The following is a 15,200-nucleotide window of genomic DNA, read 5'->3' on the forward strand; positions in this document are numbered from 1 at the left end:
CCACTGAGCTATCCCTCCCCACTTCAGGGAAAGAAACTGAGGCAGGCAGCACCAGCAGTGCCATGCTTGAGCAGGGTTGACACTACAGGGCAGCCATGCCCTAGGACAAGGTTCTATACATTGGGTTTATAAATCACACAAAGAAAATGAGCAGAACAGAAATTACCACCCAGCTATATAAACTAGATTGACACATTCCTTAGGTATGACCACAATATGAGCAATGTTGGAGATCTCCACAGTGTCCATATGAAAAGCTGAGTGGATTGTGAGACTGTTAGGAACAAATAGCTTTCACTAGCCAGATATTAGATCAACAGTCATTAGCTACAATCTGAACCATCTTCCATGATGAAAGCACATGAGCTTCAATACAAATAGTTGCAAAAATGTCACTGAGAATCTAATAATCTATATCAGATTGGCTTACTTGTAAAATATATTTAACAACTGAATGTATGATATACTTTTCATTTAAAATTGAGAAGTAATTCCTGCTGACATTCAATATCAGGCACAAAAAAAAACAAAAAAAAAAACCTGTTATTTAACATATTGGGCTATATTCATCCCTGATGTAACCCCACTGAAATTAGTAGAGTTACATAAACAATAAATTTGGCTCACTGTGTGCAATTTTATCTTTGTGGATTTTTAGAGTTTTCCCCTCATTTTCTATAGTTTTCAGTTCTTTCCAAGCTAAGATTTTAAGTGTAGAGCATTATTTTTCTGCTCTACCAGTGTGCAATGCTTAGGAATAATGAGTTGCTTATAAGATAAGCAAGGAGGGGGAATATAACTTTGTTGTGAAACAGTTACAGTCAATACCCACGTGACATACCTGTGGAAGACATCACAAGAAAAGAAATGATGGCTATCTTGCAATTCATACCCTCCATACTTTCTCCACCACAAACCTTACTACTAACACTACCATCACAGCTATCTTACACACCCCAGACCATACACTTAACTCAGCCCCCGTCACCACATCCTTTTTGTTAAAGCATCCATACCCAACACTGTTATTGTGGATGTTGAATGTACAGAAACTTACACTTTGAACCAGCAAGCAGTATAAATAAGTAAAACTATGTGTCACAGCCCTGGTCAAGCTCACCCTGCTGGACACTTGCTAGGCTGCTATGCTTGGGTCCCACAATACTAGACCCATAAGGTATAAGCTTCCCAAGTCTCATTGGGCTCCAGCACGGTCTCTTTCCTTAAGCTCCATCTGTTACCCCTTCGTGGAAATAGGATCTCATGGTCCAGTTGCCCTAGGCCTCCACAACCAGTGATGAACCTCCCCCCACCACACACACACACACCCCCCTGTTGCTTTAATACACCCTTTCCCACCGTTCCCATTCATGGGTACTCTGGGTTACAGTTCACCTCTTCAGGGACACATGATAGTGGAAGCAAACAGAAACACCAGGCTTTGTGAAAGGTTAAAAAGTCATTGTAGACAGCACAAGACATATAAAGGTCTGAAGAAAACAATAAAACACCTGTACGCATTTCCCTGCCTAACACAATGGGGCCCCAATCCTGATCAGGAGCCTTAGGTACTACTGTAATATAAATGTTTAATACTACTACAACTCATAGTAAGAATTCAATGGAAACTCTGGGTCCAGTACTGCTCCCATTGAAGAGGATGGCAAAATTTCCACTTACCTCATTCAAAGCAAGTTTAAGCCCCATGGCTCTGATCCTGTAATTGACTGAGTGCAAGAAAACCTTTGCCTATATGTGAACATTAAAAATTAGTGTTTAAAATGATGCATATATAGAAGGATGGAATGTTAAATAAATGTATGTATTTAGAAAGAGATTGCCCCTCCCCAAAAAATTGGGTTTTTTCAACATACATATTGTATAACCCCCTATTTGGAGATATCAACCCACAAGTTCCTGGCCTGAAAAACAGACTCTAGAGCGAATATTAATAGTCTATTATAATCATTCATGGAACCAATTCCTTGAAGCCAGAGTTTTCATTCTGGCAAAAGCAGTTGCTATTCTGAAGAACAAAAATTACATGAATAATTAAGTATATTATTTTCCTGTTTTTTCCTCAACCATAACTTACATCAGAATTGTATTTCAATACATCAGTAACATGCTTTTTATTTTTACATTTATTTTCACTTATTAAAACAGAACGCTGGACTATATATTGACATATTGTCAACAAAAATTGGAGCCAGTGTCTAAAATATATTTGATATTGTTATTTTCACTCTAACGTTTTGCATAGTAATCCAAACCATACATTGGTAGTTGATAGGCAAACAACAAAAACAGCATGGGAATCCACAGTTCAATAAACATAAGCATACTTCCATATGGCTATTACAGCAAAGCAACTTAATTTTTTAAATTATATTTGGTGCAGTATTACTAATACTAATTCCATTGTTCTGCTAGTGCAGAATGTCTGTCTCTCCCACCCATCCCCAGTCTCCTCAAGGATCTATAAAAATAAAACGTTTTCAGTTTTGTTGTTCCTTGATATTTTCCCATTCATCTCTTGTTTTATATAAGACTTGATATCAATCTTACCCACTCCCTCCCCACTTAAAAAAAAAAACTTTTAAAAAGTGGTTTCTGCAAATGCAATCTATGACCATTATTGGCTGCTTATTTATTACTTGCCAGCATCCCCTCTATGTTCTTTTCTTGTTTAAAAGTTTTTAATTATGATGGTTTTATTTGTTTTTATGATTTTTGCACTGCTGTGCTAGTGCCCTGAGCACCTCCATGGGAGATTGTTTTATAAATGAAATTATTTCTGAACTACAAATATTCCCAACACCAAACATTTCATCCATACACATCCATACTCAATTTATTCCTTTCTATATTGACAGTCAGATTGAAAGGCTTTTAAACTATCAGCAGCTGTCCCTGAAACATGTACACTTTGCAAATGGTGTAGTTTAAAAAAAAAAGCTAATATTAATTCACTAACATTAAACTGTACAAAAAGCTTAGGGACTTTATGTAAACAACTCTTTACCTGTCAAAATATTCTGTATCAGTAAATACAAACAACTGCATCAAAAATTCATTCCAAATATAAGAAACTTGGAGTAAGATGATGCCAACAAGCTTTTGCAAATCCTCTATTATATGTTTCTTTGACAAGAAAGGGACATACTTTGTTATTTATTTTATTATATACAAAATTTCACTAATAGCTGACAACAAAAGTTAATGCTAATAAGCAATTAACTACATCCCTGGAGCAACTACCTTTCCCCAATTCTTTTATTCAAAGCAGTCAAACTGAAGCGGTCATAAGACCGACAGACCATTTTGTAACAGAAAATCCTAGAGATGCCATCATTCTCGTGAAGTTTCATATCTAGGAAATATTATATTGTCCTACACAGCCAATAAAGAAAGATTTACAAAGAGTATCAAACTATTACTTTAATAGTGTTGTTGAGAGGGAAACATTCTGTGGTTGTGGCTTTTTATTAGAAGCCCCTCGTCCCAAACCCACTTTTCTCTGTTACCATAGCTTTCATATGACTCTTTGCTCAGGCAGCAGGTTACTAGATAGATAACATTCCTTGCAAGAATTATCGGTTGAACGTTCACCTGTATTGCTTACTTCCACTAGAAGTGCAATTATTTCTCCTTTTAAACAAGCTAAGTGATACATCTCCAAAACCAATTCTGTTAACTATGGAAGATGTGATTCCTAGCAACTACCCACTTTCTACAAGAGGGTAAAATGATTGTTACATAACTCAGCGAGAATTTCTCCAGAGACACTGGGGGAGCACATGCTAGAGCAGAAGGGAGGGAGAGGCAGAGGGAGGGATAACACACACATTATGCCCTTATAAAAGCTGTCACATTGTTCCTCTGGATAGTGATGAAGAGGGGAAGAGTTCAATGTATTTCCAATGGCATCTTTACTGGTGAGTCTCCTACAGAGACCCTGCCAGAATCTCTCTCACATTTCCTCTTTCTGCACCTGCAGAAGTAAATCAAACCCCATATGTCTCACCTATGCTTGAATTTATCTACAACAGGGGTGGGCAAACTACGGCCTGGGGGCCGCATCAGGCCCTCCAGATGTTCTAATCTGGCCCTCGAGCTCCTACCGGGGAGCGGGGTCTGGTGCTTGCCCTGCTCCGAGCGGCTCCTGGAAGCAATGGCATGTCCCCCCTCCGTCTCCTATTCATAGGGGCAGCCAGGGGGCTTTGCACGCTGCCCCCACCCGAAGCGCCGGCTCCGCAGCTCCCATTGGCCGGGAACTGCGGCCAATGGGAGCTGCAGGGGCAGCACCTGCAGATAGGGCAGCACACAGAGCTGCCTGGCCATGCCTCCACATAGGAGCCGGAGGGGGGACGTGCCGCTGCTTCTGGGAGCTGCTTGAGGTAAGCGCCACTGGAAGCCTGCACTCTTGACCCCCTCCCGCGCCCCAAACCCCTGCCTCAGCCCTGATTCCCCTCCCGCCCTCTGAACCCCTTGTTCCCAGCCTGGAACACCCTCCTGCACCCCCAACCCCTCATCCCCAGCCCCTACCCAGAGCCCGCACCCCAAGCCAGAGCCCTCATCCCCTCCTGCATTACAACCCCCAATTTCATGAGCATTCACGGCCCGCCATACAATTTCCATACCCAGATGTGGCCCTCGGGCCAAAAAGTTTGTCTACAATCATTCTGTCTGGTCTCATTATCCATACATATTTGTGCCATTAATAAGTGATCAGCTTGCCTTTCCAGATGAATGCATACTGCTAAAATATTTGGGATATTTGCAAAATACTGCAGATATCATCTTGGCTCTTCACCCGGCTATCTTTGATGGTCACATACAGAAATCTGTGACATACTATACCTTGGGGGAGTGTCTTGTAACCCCCATATTCCTCATCTGCATATAATTGTGATATTGCATATAAGCATGGCATGTGAGGTATCAGGGAAAAGGTTATAATCTGCTGAAAGTCACTGTTCTATCTAAATATGTATATCTTTAGTGCATATGAAGTTATGAGATTGTGTTGTATGGTTGTCACTAAAACATGCTGTAAATTGGGGAATCAGCCAGATACTAGCTCCCTAGAGACAACAGCAAGGAAAGTAACCAACGCCTGGGCTGGGTGTCAAACAACCAGCAGCCAGTATCCAGCAAGTGAAGAGCTACAATTCAATGATTCACCTGCATAAGGCCACACCAGGAGAATTTCTCAACCTCGCCTAGGGACTCAGCAATGCCAAGCGGACCCAAGCACATAGACTAAGGGCATAAAATAGAACACAGGGGGCCCATGCTTCACCTTTCTCCTGCCCCCACCTATGTTGCAAGCAACAAGGACACTCAGAGAAGACTGAAGACACCAACTGAAGGGACTGGCCCAGGTTTCAAGGGTGAAACCTGTGTACTATCAACTGCAATATCCAGTAGGGTGAGAAAAACTGCTTAATCTAGATGTTGCTCAGTCTAATAGGGTTGAGAGTTTAGACTGCGTGCTTATATTTTATTTTGGTAACTAACTCTGACTTTTTGCCTATCACTTATAATGACTTAAAAATCTATCTTTTGTAGTCAATAAATTTAACTATTCATCTTTACCAGTGAGTTTGCCTGAAGTGTTTGGTAAGGGTGGTTGCTCAGGTTTTCAAAGGCTGGTGTACATCCACTTTCCATTAATGAAGTGGCGAACCAATTAATAAAATTTGCGAGACAGTATATTCCTGAGGTACCAGGCTAGGAGCTGGGGGGATTTGGGTGGTGCCTTTCTCTGTGTGATTCATGAGTGGCTCATGCAATCTAGCTGGGTGTGGGGCTCCACATGCTGTTGTGCTGACTGATAACAGTGCCTGGAGGGACTTGCTGCTTGTCACCAGCAAAGCATTGTGAGAGACAGCCCAGGCTGGAGAGATAAAGGGGCACAGCGGTCCCACAGTCCCAGGCTGCACCCCGGGGATCCCGTCACAAAGTCATTTCCATTGTGCAAAACTAAATGTGTAAATGTGGAAGGGGAAGTGAAAACCAGGGCCGGCTCCAGGCACCAGCTTCTCAAGCAGGTGCTTGGGGCGGTGGCTCCGGAGTGGGGCGGCACGTCCAGGTATTCGGCAGCAATTCGGCGGACGGTCCCTCACTTCGCCTGGGAGCGAAGAACCTCCCGCCGAATTGCCGCCGCAGATCGCGATCGCGGCTTTTTTTGTTTGTTTTTTTGTTTTGTTTTGGCTGCTTGGGGCGGCCAAAACCCTGGAGCCGGCCCTGGTGAAAACAATGATGTTTGAATTATAATGGAAATAACTATAGAAAAGCAAGCGCAGCAAGAACTTTAATCTTTCTAAGATGCTTACAGGGCATTATAATGGAAGTACATGTCAGGCATTATTTGCATTAATGCATGTAGGTTATATTTCTAGCTTAAACAATCTGAGCATTAATTCTTGAAAGTTACTAATGAAAGATGTCAATGTTGGATAAAGTTGTTTAATAACACAGCCAAGAAGTTTTGTCTCCTGCTCAGACTTAGAGAAGGAGAAGCCTGGAGAAATCATTATTTGTTTATCCCCAAAAGAGCATGATCAGCACAGATCTACAAGTTGGAAGAGACACACTGTGATGGATTCAGACCATAGCTACAGACAGCTATTATTCTTTAATTCTGTCATCTCTTTAAGTTTCACATATTCAGGGTTTAATATTTTGTTTGGATGACTTATTGATGTCACAGCAACTGCTCTACAGATTTTATATATATATTTCTTTTAAAGTAACCTATAACCCATAAATTATTTTGATCAAATTACTTCAACTACAGCAATATGCAATTGTATGCCTCCATGGGCATTCAGCAAAATGTTAATTTAAAACATTTATTTTTCTTGGGTCCATCCAGCTCTGCCTAGGGATTGCTGATTGCTACTCTTATGTGACATCCTAACACTCACTACACAGATGACCTGATTTTCAGTGGCACTCACACTGCCCGGGTCCTGGCCACCGGTCTGGGGGGGCTCTGCATTTTAATTTAATTTTAAATGAAGCTTCTTAAACATTTTAAAAACCTTATTTACTTTACATACAACAATAGTTTAGTTATATATTATAGACTTATAGAAAGAGACCTTCTAAAAATGTTAAAATGTATTATTATTAAATTAGAGTGAATAAATGATGATTCGGCACACCACTTCTGAAAGGTTGCCGACCCCTGGTCTACAGCATGAAGCCAATCTATAAAGAAGAGTGGGAGAAGTGAGGTTTTTAGCTATATGCTGTGGTTTCAAAGTCTGTAACGCTTTTTTAATCACAGAAAAGTTCATTAGCCCAGCAGACCCACGTGTAGGGGAGTTACTATTTAAAACAAAACAAAACAAAAAAAAACCCACCCTCTTATTTTGTTGCACAGGCCCCAACAGAACTCAGAGGAAAATAATCTGTTCAAATGTGTAAATAGACATAATGGGCCCAATTCATGGCCAGGTTCTAGCCACTTTGTGGCACTTTAGTGTCCGAAGAAGTAATAAACTGGCTGGATCTGGCCGCCAAGAAACATCCTTGTGTAGGTGCTTGGAATTTGACTAAGGTGTGAAGTTCTCTCTTTCTCCTGGTATTCCCCACTTTCTTTCAGCAAGGAGGGCTTCTCTCCCTGCCTCTACCCAATGCACTCTCATCTGCATACTTCTCCATATTGCTTTCTTTCCTACTTTATCATCTCTCATTGCTGACCCTCGCCATTCCACTGCCAGAGTGTCATGCCAGATCTAGCTAGCTGTGTCCTAACCTCTTATGGTATCAGATCATACATGGGATCTAGGTATGGAAAGATGTTTACTCAGCTCTATTGACAGGAAACAATTGGAACTAAATTAACTTCTCACCTGGCAATGAAATGTTATAATACATGTAAAAAACACCAGTAGAACACTGACTTATTGTAGTGGCCTGTAAGCTTTCTCTATAGTGGTATGTCAGATTGTGTGTTTTTATTTAGGGAACTATACTAATTTAATGTTTTAAAAATACATGTTCCCAGAATGGCACTTTGAGGAACACTCTCCCCACTCCCCATTTAAAAGTAGCACCAGCTAGAACATAGCAATGCCATGGTTATAGTGAGAACAACTACACAGGAGTGTTAACAGCAAGAAGTTAAAGGTATGGAAAATAGAACTTCTGTATTATTGACATGCTAGAATTCCCTTAGGCAGACGCTTTTGCCATAGAGCATCCTGCGCTTCATATACAGAAACAGAAACTGGAATGGAACTGCATCTTCAATGAGTTTTCCAAACCAGAGTTGAGAAGCAGCTGTATTTTCCCTGCATACCAGGAACTTTCCTCACATTTAAAATGTTAATTGACTGAATGTCAACAAGTTCATTTTCAGATGTTCGACTGCATCCTACTTTCCCACCTTCCCAAACTTTAACAGTTTCAAGCTGAGATAAATACTCTTGCTGAATAGAAACATTTTATTATAAAGCCATCTAACCACTTCTGAATGTGGTTGGAAATACTAATGATATTTGGCATTACTTGCTGCACTTATATTTGGCACTTTAGTTAGAACTGAAGCTTTCTTCAAAATATGACGACAAATACTTGGATTTTAAAAATTGTTATCTAATGAACGAACTCTTTGAATGGTGTGTACATAAGGAAAGTGTACCAACCCACAATTAGTGTACTAAACCACAATAATCTGCATTGAAAATTGAAAAGGAAAAGTTTATTCTCTTCCAAAGACTTATATAAATAGGAACAGTGCCATCCTAGAAAGTCATTGCCCTGCTATGTGGCAAAGTCTGAGTCAAGACTACATTCAGCGACTCCATGGGTCAAAAGAGACCAAGGGCATCCTTAATCAAGCAAAATTCCCAATGACTTCTCAACTCCACAGCAGAACTTTGCCCCACAGTTGCAAAGTCAATACAGTGAGGGTTGCCTACCTTGCTCCTGGAGAACCTCTGCTGCCCTGTCTATTAACCTATATTCCAGTATGCCTCATTCAGCATGCAGTTTGGAAGGTGAAAAGTGAACGAAACTCGTGTTCAACATTTATTTTTATCTTTACTTTTCAATATTAGGCCCTGTAGCGGGGTAGTCACCCCACTCCTGCCCGGAGGGGTTAAAAGCAGCCCTGGAAAGGGCTGTGGTTGGGGAAAGGCTGATTGGGGAAGCAGCCACAGCTGAGGCCATGCCCCAATCAGGCCATAGCTGGCCCTATAAAAGGGCTGTGAGCCAGGCACTCAAGAGACAGATGCTCTCTCTAGCTTCATGAGAGAGAAGGGCCTGGCTGCCTGGGAAGCTGAGGAGGGTACCTAGGGTGGGGCAGTGCTGGGGAAGGGCAGAGGGAGCTGGGGAGCTCCAACCTAGCAAAGCCCAGGCTGCAGGCCAAACTAAGGGCCCACAAAAGGGTACTAGGGCTGCAGAGGGGCAGCCCAGATATAGGCAGAGGCAGCTGGTCTAACCCGCCCCCCCCCTTGCTGATGAGTGGTTTACAAACTGCAGTCTGCCCCAAGGAGCAAGGGCTAGATGATGACTGGCAGTAACCACTGAGGCAAGGTGGGGATAGGGGATTGGTGGTTCCCCTAGGTGGGGAGACCCAGATTAGGAGTTACTTCTGGGGGCAGAACCCTGATTGAAGGGCACTGGGGCCCAGGAGGGACACGGGGGGCAGCGGCAGGTGAGAGACAGGTCTGCAGAGGGCACTCTGGGCTGGAAGAGCTAATTCCTGAGACAACCAGCAGGAGGCGCCGCTCCGGTGAGTCAACTGCCCTGCCACAGGCCCCCATTTAATTTAACTGTACACCAAACATATGAGGCACAAGTCTCAAGGTCCCTGGCTCACTTTCTTCCCAAATATCCCACTTTGGAAATGAAGGAGGTAGGGGTCTAATGCATGTATACATAGTATTTTTATTTAAACCTTCCTCATTTGACAAAGTCAAAATAGATTTTCATTGGATCAATTCAAGGCACATCTGCAACCTAAGGACTATGTCCCTGCCAAATGTCAAGCTTCTACTACAGACTGCTGAGGTACTTGAGCTGTTCAAGATAAGATAGCCAAAACCAAACAAACTAAACAAACAGTAAAGCAGCTCTTTTCACTCACTTCCTACTTGAAAGTGGCTGAACATTTCTTTTTTCATTTGGAAAGAAAGACACCACTTTGGATAAGACTAGACCTGGAAAATTTTAGCCTAAAGGGTTAATCAAAAAACTAATCAAAAAAGGAATTTATCTAATCAAAAAGATGATTTACAGAGATGCGAGTTCAGCCATTCTGATTTCTCAGTGGTTCACCACATTCCAGGAACAACAATACCTGCCTTTGTCAAACCTTATCGATGTACATAAGTAGTTTCAACACTGAAATAACAGAAGCTAAGTTAACTAAAATATGCCTTAAAAATGTGATTATGACTCAGGAAACAATTTTATATTCAGAGTGCGTGCATACAATCCTATATTTCTGCTACATCTTTCATCCCTCCCAGAAGGCTGGCTGTCACAAGGCTAAAGGGTGAAAGTTTGAGAAATTAACAGATGACCAACACATTTGAAAATGGAAACTGTCAATGTTAATGATCCGGCTCTAATAACTGTCTACAACATTATATTTTGACTGATTATTTAGCACTTTGGTTTCTCAAATCCATCTCTATTAGTCTACCTCTATCTGCTATGGTGGTGTTGGCATTTTACAAAAACAGACGCAAAACTAGACAATGCACAATGGACTCATATATTATGATCCAGACCACTGGAAGGAGTAAAATGTCTGTTTTCATACAATTTTATCATGGGTGGAATTCATCCAATAGATCTTCTCTAACATGTTAAGAAAAATTTGCTAATATAAACCACTAAGAATGATTAAGTCATTGTAACCACTATTAGTAGTAATGCTAATATTTTACATAAACAAATGTAAACTATCAATGGAGACAGTGTCATCTTAAGCAATCAACCAACAAAAATGGAATTCTGATGCAACAGTAAGGTAATCAAACAGATTCAATTCCATACTAAGCAAATAAAACTATAAATGCTTAGTCTTCTTTAACAGTTCAATGTACCTGTTCCCCTCAGACCTCAAGGTCTGGAAGAACTGTGTGGTTTGGCAGTACAGAGCAGCAGATGAGTGCAAATGTATACAGTATTACAAAGAAAAGCTTTATGATTTATTTTAAAAGCATGTAAATATACTAATCAAAAAAGGAATTTATCTAATCAAAAAGATGATTTACAGAGATGCGAGTTCAGCCATTCTGATTTCTCAGTGGTTCACCACATTCCAGGAACAACAATACCTGCCTTTGTCAAACCTTATCGATGTACATAAGTAGTTTCAACACTGAAATAACAGAAGCTAAGTTAACTAAAATATGCCTTAAAAATGTGATTATGACTCAGGAAACAATTTTATATTCAGAGTGCGTGCATACAATCCTATATTTCTGCTACATCTTTCATCCCTCCCAGAAGGCTGGCTGTCACAAGGCTAGCCACACTAGGCAGGGTTGCACAGGGGAGGAGACAGCAAATAAAGAGAGACTGCTCACCTCCTCCGGGCCACACTCACTACTCCAGCTGCCTCTATACCGGGAAGCAAACTATTCCCTGCCACTTGTTATGACCATCCATCATGGATCATCAGCAGAGATGGAATTCCAGACTTCTCACATGACAACTAAGGCTTCCACTGCTTGAGCTAAAGGGCCCTATGGGTAAAATTTTCAAAATCTCCTAAATGAATTAAGAGGCTAAGTCCCATTTTCAAAATACATTTAGGCATTTGAGGCTAAATTACTCAGGTATTCTTGAAAATCTGACGTTTAGTTCTTCTGGCAGGATGTTCTACCCCTTTGAGGGATAATCGGGAGGTTACAGCCAGGGCACAATCAAGGAGTACTCTGCCCCACCCTGGGGATATAAACAAATAGGAAAAAGAAGCTGAGCAGAAGAGAGAGGACCAGAAGCCATGCTGGATTCTCCTGGGCTTCAGAATACTAGTCTGACCCGGACCTTAAACTTTGTTTTCTAATTATACATTTGGTTGCTCTGACTCAGGGTTCTGAGGGAAGGATCTTATGGATTGGGCTAAGTGATTCTTCCCTGAGCTAACATCTAAGGGAAAGGGAGAAAGCCTGCCCGCTTCCTAGAACAATAAGATAACTAGGAACTCTGCTACCTGGGGCTGGTTTGGGTGCTTTCTTAAAGGGGACATGGTTGGTTTATTTGTTTTGTGTTTGTTAGCTGGGGGGTGGCCTCCCACTTACGTTCAATCCTCTAGCTGGCAACTGTAGCAGACACATGAACCTCCTATGTGGAAGAGACCAGAAGGGAAGAAATAAACCACATTAACATAGCGTGTGGGTCTATGCTCATCTCCTGAAATCTACCTCTTCACCCCTGGACTACTGCGCTCCCACCATAATATGGCACCCTCATCCCCTAAATGCCCTCTCCACACGCATCGTCCCACGAGTCACTCCATACTTCTAGAACATCACTCATTCACTATAACACCTTTGGCCCTTGCATCTGCTTCATGGCCTCCCGTTTACCAGCACCACCCCTCCTTAATCCTTTCAATACTTCCCCTCTATGTCCCCTTTTCCACATTCCTTTTGTAAACATATACATAGTTAAATATTTATGAATGCAGGGGAGCAGGGAACAGAAGATGCATTGTGATGCTGGGGAGACAACCTGAGAATGGCAGCCAAGGGCAAGGCAGAGCAGCACAGATGGAAAAGCAGGATGAATAGGGGAAGCAAGCTAATGTCCATGCTTACTCAGCCCTATTGCAAGTTTGATGTGCTACAGATTTTTTCATACATAATAAAAGGATGCAACCCACACTAAATTCAAGTCTCTGTGCAACTTTAACTATGGTGTTTCTACCAACACCTCAATGTTCATGCATTGTTTTTAAGTACTAGTCTATCACAAGATTCAAAATGAAAAACAAACATTTCCTTGGAGATGTGTATAATTTCCCTTGATTTCATATCTTTTTGTCCTCTATTTTAAAGATATTCTAATCCATCATGCATACAATTAAAATAATTTAATTCCAATGACAACTGCAAATCCTTAATTTTTCATGATCTCTTCTAAACCAGCTTGCCATCCAATGTATAGTATTCTCCTAACCCAAAATAAATGGTTTTCAACATTGCCTTTTATATTCTGTTCTTTAGCACCTCTTCTTTGGTATCACTGTACATTAAAACTCCTAAAATAACTCAATGGAACAGGCAGTGGTTACAGAATTGGGAGCTTCAAGACTATAGTAATATTTTTCACTTCTGCAATAAGGCACTATGACAGGCCAGGCAGCCACAGTGGGGTCCGCTAAATTGGTACCAGCCTATTGTTCAGCTTATTTACAAGAGTAGATGAAGAAATCTTTTGCCTCTTTAAGGTTCCTCCATCCAAAGCACCTATGTAAAAAAGCATCTCTCGTCCCCAGTCCAAATCTGGAATTATAGATGAAATTGGTTTTCTTCAGCTGGGAAGCTACCCTCACTCCTTCAGAGTAAGAGAGCATCTTCTTATCTTCCCGGCTCCACCATGCTCTTTGGTTTACATTCCCTATTGGAGGAGGTCAGAATTGTTAGCATTACTGGGGAATTCCTTAGTTCATTGCAGGCAGTCAGGTGGGTCTTTCTATTACACAACAACTTCACCTCTTTATTCAAGTGTTGACTGTAAAATCAGTACAGTACCATCAAGAGTTAATAATGATTTCCCTGCTTTAAAATAAAGCTGTTTTAAGCAGGGCTGGCTCCAGGGTTTTGGCCGCCCCAAGCAGCCCCCCCAAAAAAAAGCCACGATCGCGATCTGCGGCAGCAATTCGGCGGAAGGTCCTTCGCTCCGAGCGGGAGTGAGGGACCGTCCACCGAATAGCTGGACCTGCCGCCCCTCTCAGGAGTGGCCGCCCCAAGTACCTGCTTGCCAAGCTGGTGCCTGGAGCCGGCCCTGGTTTTAAGTACTCCTGTCAGATCTGAAATTCTCTTGCATATCTGTTTGTTCATGCAGTAACTTGCTGTCCCACTGGAAAGGAACAGATAACACTTTTTTGTTGCTGTTTGGCACTGATTCATTGTTATACTTTGGTGTGTTATACACATCAAATCTCTCAACTGCAGAAAGTGTGAAAGCATGGGTTCATTCAGATGCAATATGCTGGAGCTCAAGAATGTCTTATTTCTAGATTCTTCCTGTCTCATTTTTCCCACAGCCTGAAAGTTCATTTTACTATTGAGTAATCTACCTTCCTCTAAGGAAAACATTTTGCAGATCAGAGCAAAGTCAACAGTCTTAAATGACACAGAATATCTTCAATATTTTCAAGAGGAAAGGATACTCTAAGCAGGAGATATATAAATGTATTTTAATAATTACATATGAGATGGATTCTATGCAGAGATTTTTATCACAGGTTTTTATCTATGCAGACCTTATTGGAATAATGAAACAATGAACTTAAATTAATTGAGGGATACTATTAACATTTTTACAATAACTTTTAAAGAGCTATCTTTCAGAATCTAAGAGTAACAAGCTGTGCAAGCATGGGATAATACTCAAGATACTTAAAACAGTTAAGATACTACTCAAGATAGATAGGTCCAAAGCAGACTGTGAAGAGTTAAAGGGAACTCACAAATCTGGGTGAAAGGACAACAAAATGGCAGATGAAATTCAATGTTGATAAATGCAAAGTAATGCACGCTGGAAAACATAATCCCAACTATACATATAAAATGATGGGTACTAAATTAGTTGTTACTACTCAAGAAAAGCAACAGAGAGTCCTGTGGCACCTTTAAGACTAACAGATGTATTGGAGCATAAGCTTTCGTGGGTGAATACCCACTTCGTCAGACGCATGTAATGGAAAGATTACTTACGCATGTAACTCAAGAGTTACGCATGTAACTCAAGAAAAAGATCTTGAAGTCATTGTGGATAGTTCTCTGAAACATCCACTTAGTGTGCAGTGGCAGTCAAAAAAGCTAACAGAATGTTGGGAACCATTAAGGATAGATAATAAGACAGAAAATATCATATTGCCTCTATATAAATCCCTGGTACGCCCACATCTTGCCCACTGTGTGCAGAAGTCATCGCCCCATCTCAGAAAAGATATATTGGAATTAGAAAAGGTACAGAAAAGGGCAACAAAAATG

Source organism: Emys orbicularis, chromosome 3 (genome assembly GCF_028017835.1).
Source record: "Emys orbicularis isolate rEmyOrb1 chromosome 3, rEmyOrb1.hap1, whole genome shotgun sequence".
Taxonomy (NCBI): Eukaryota; Metazoa; Chordata; order Testudines; family Emydidae; genus Emys; species Emys orbicularis.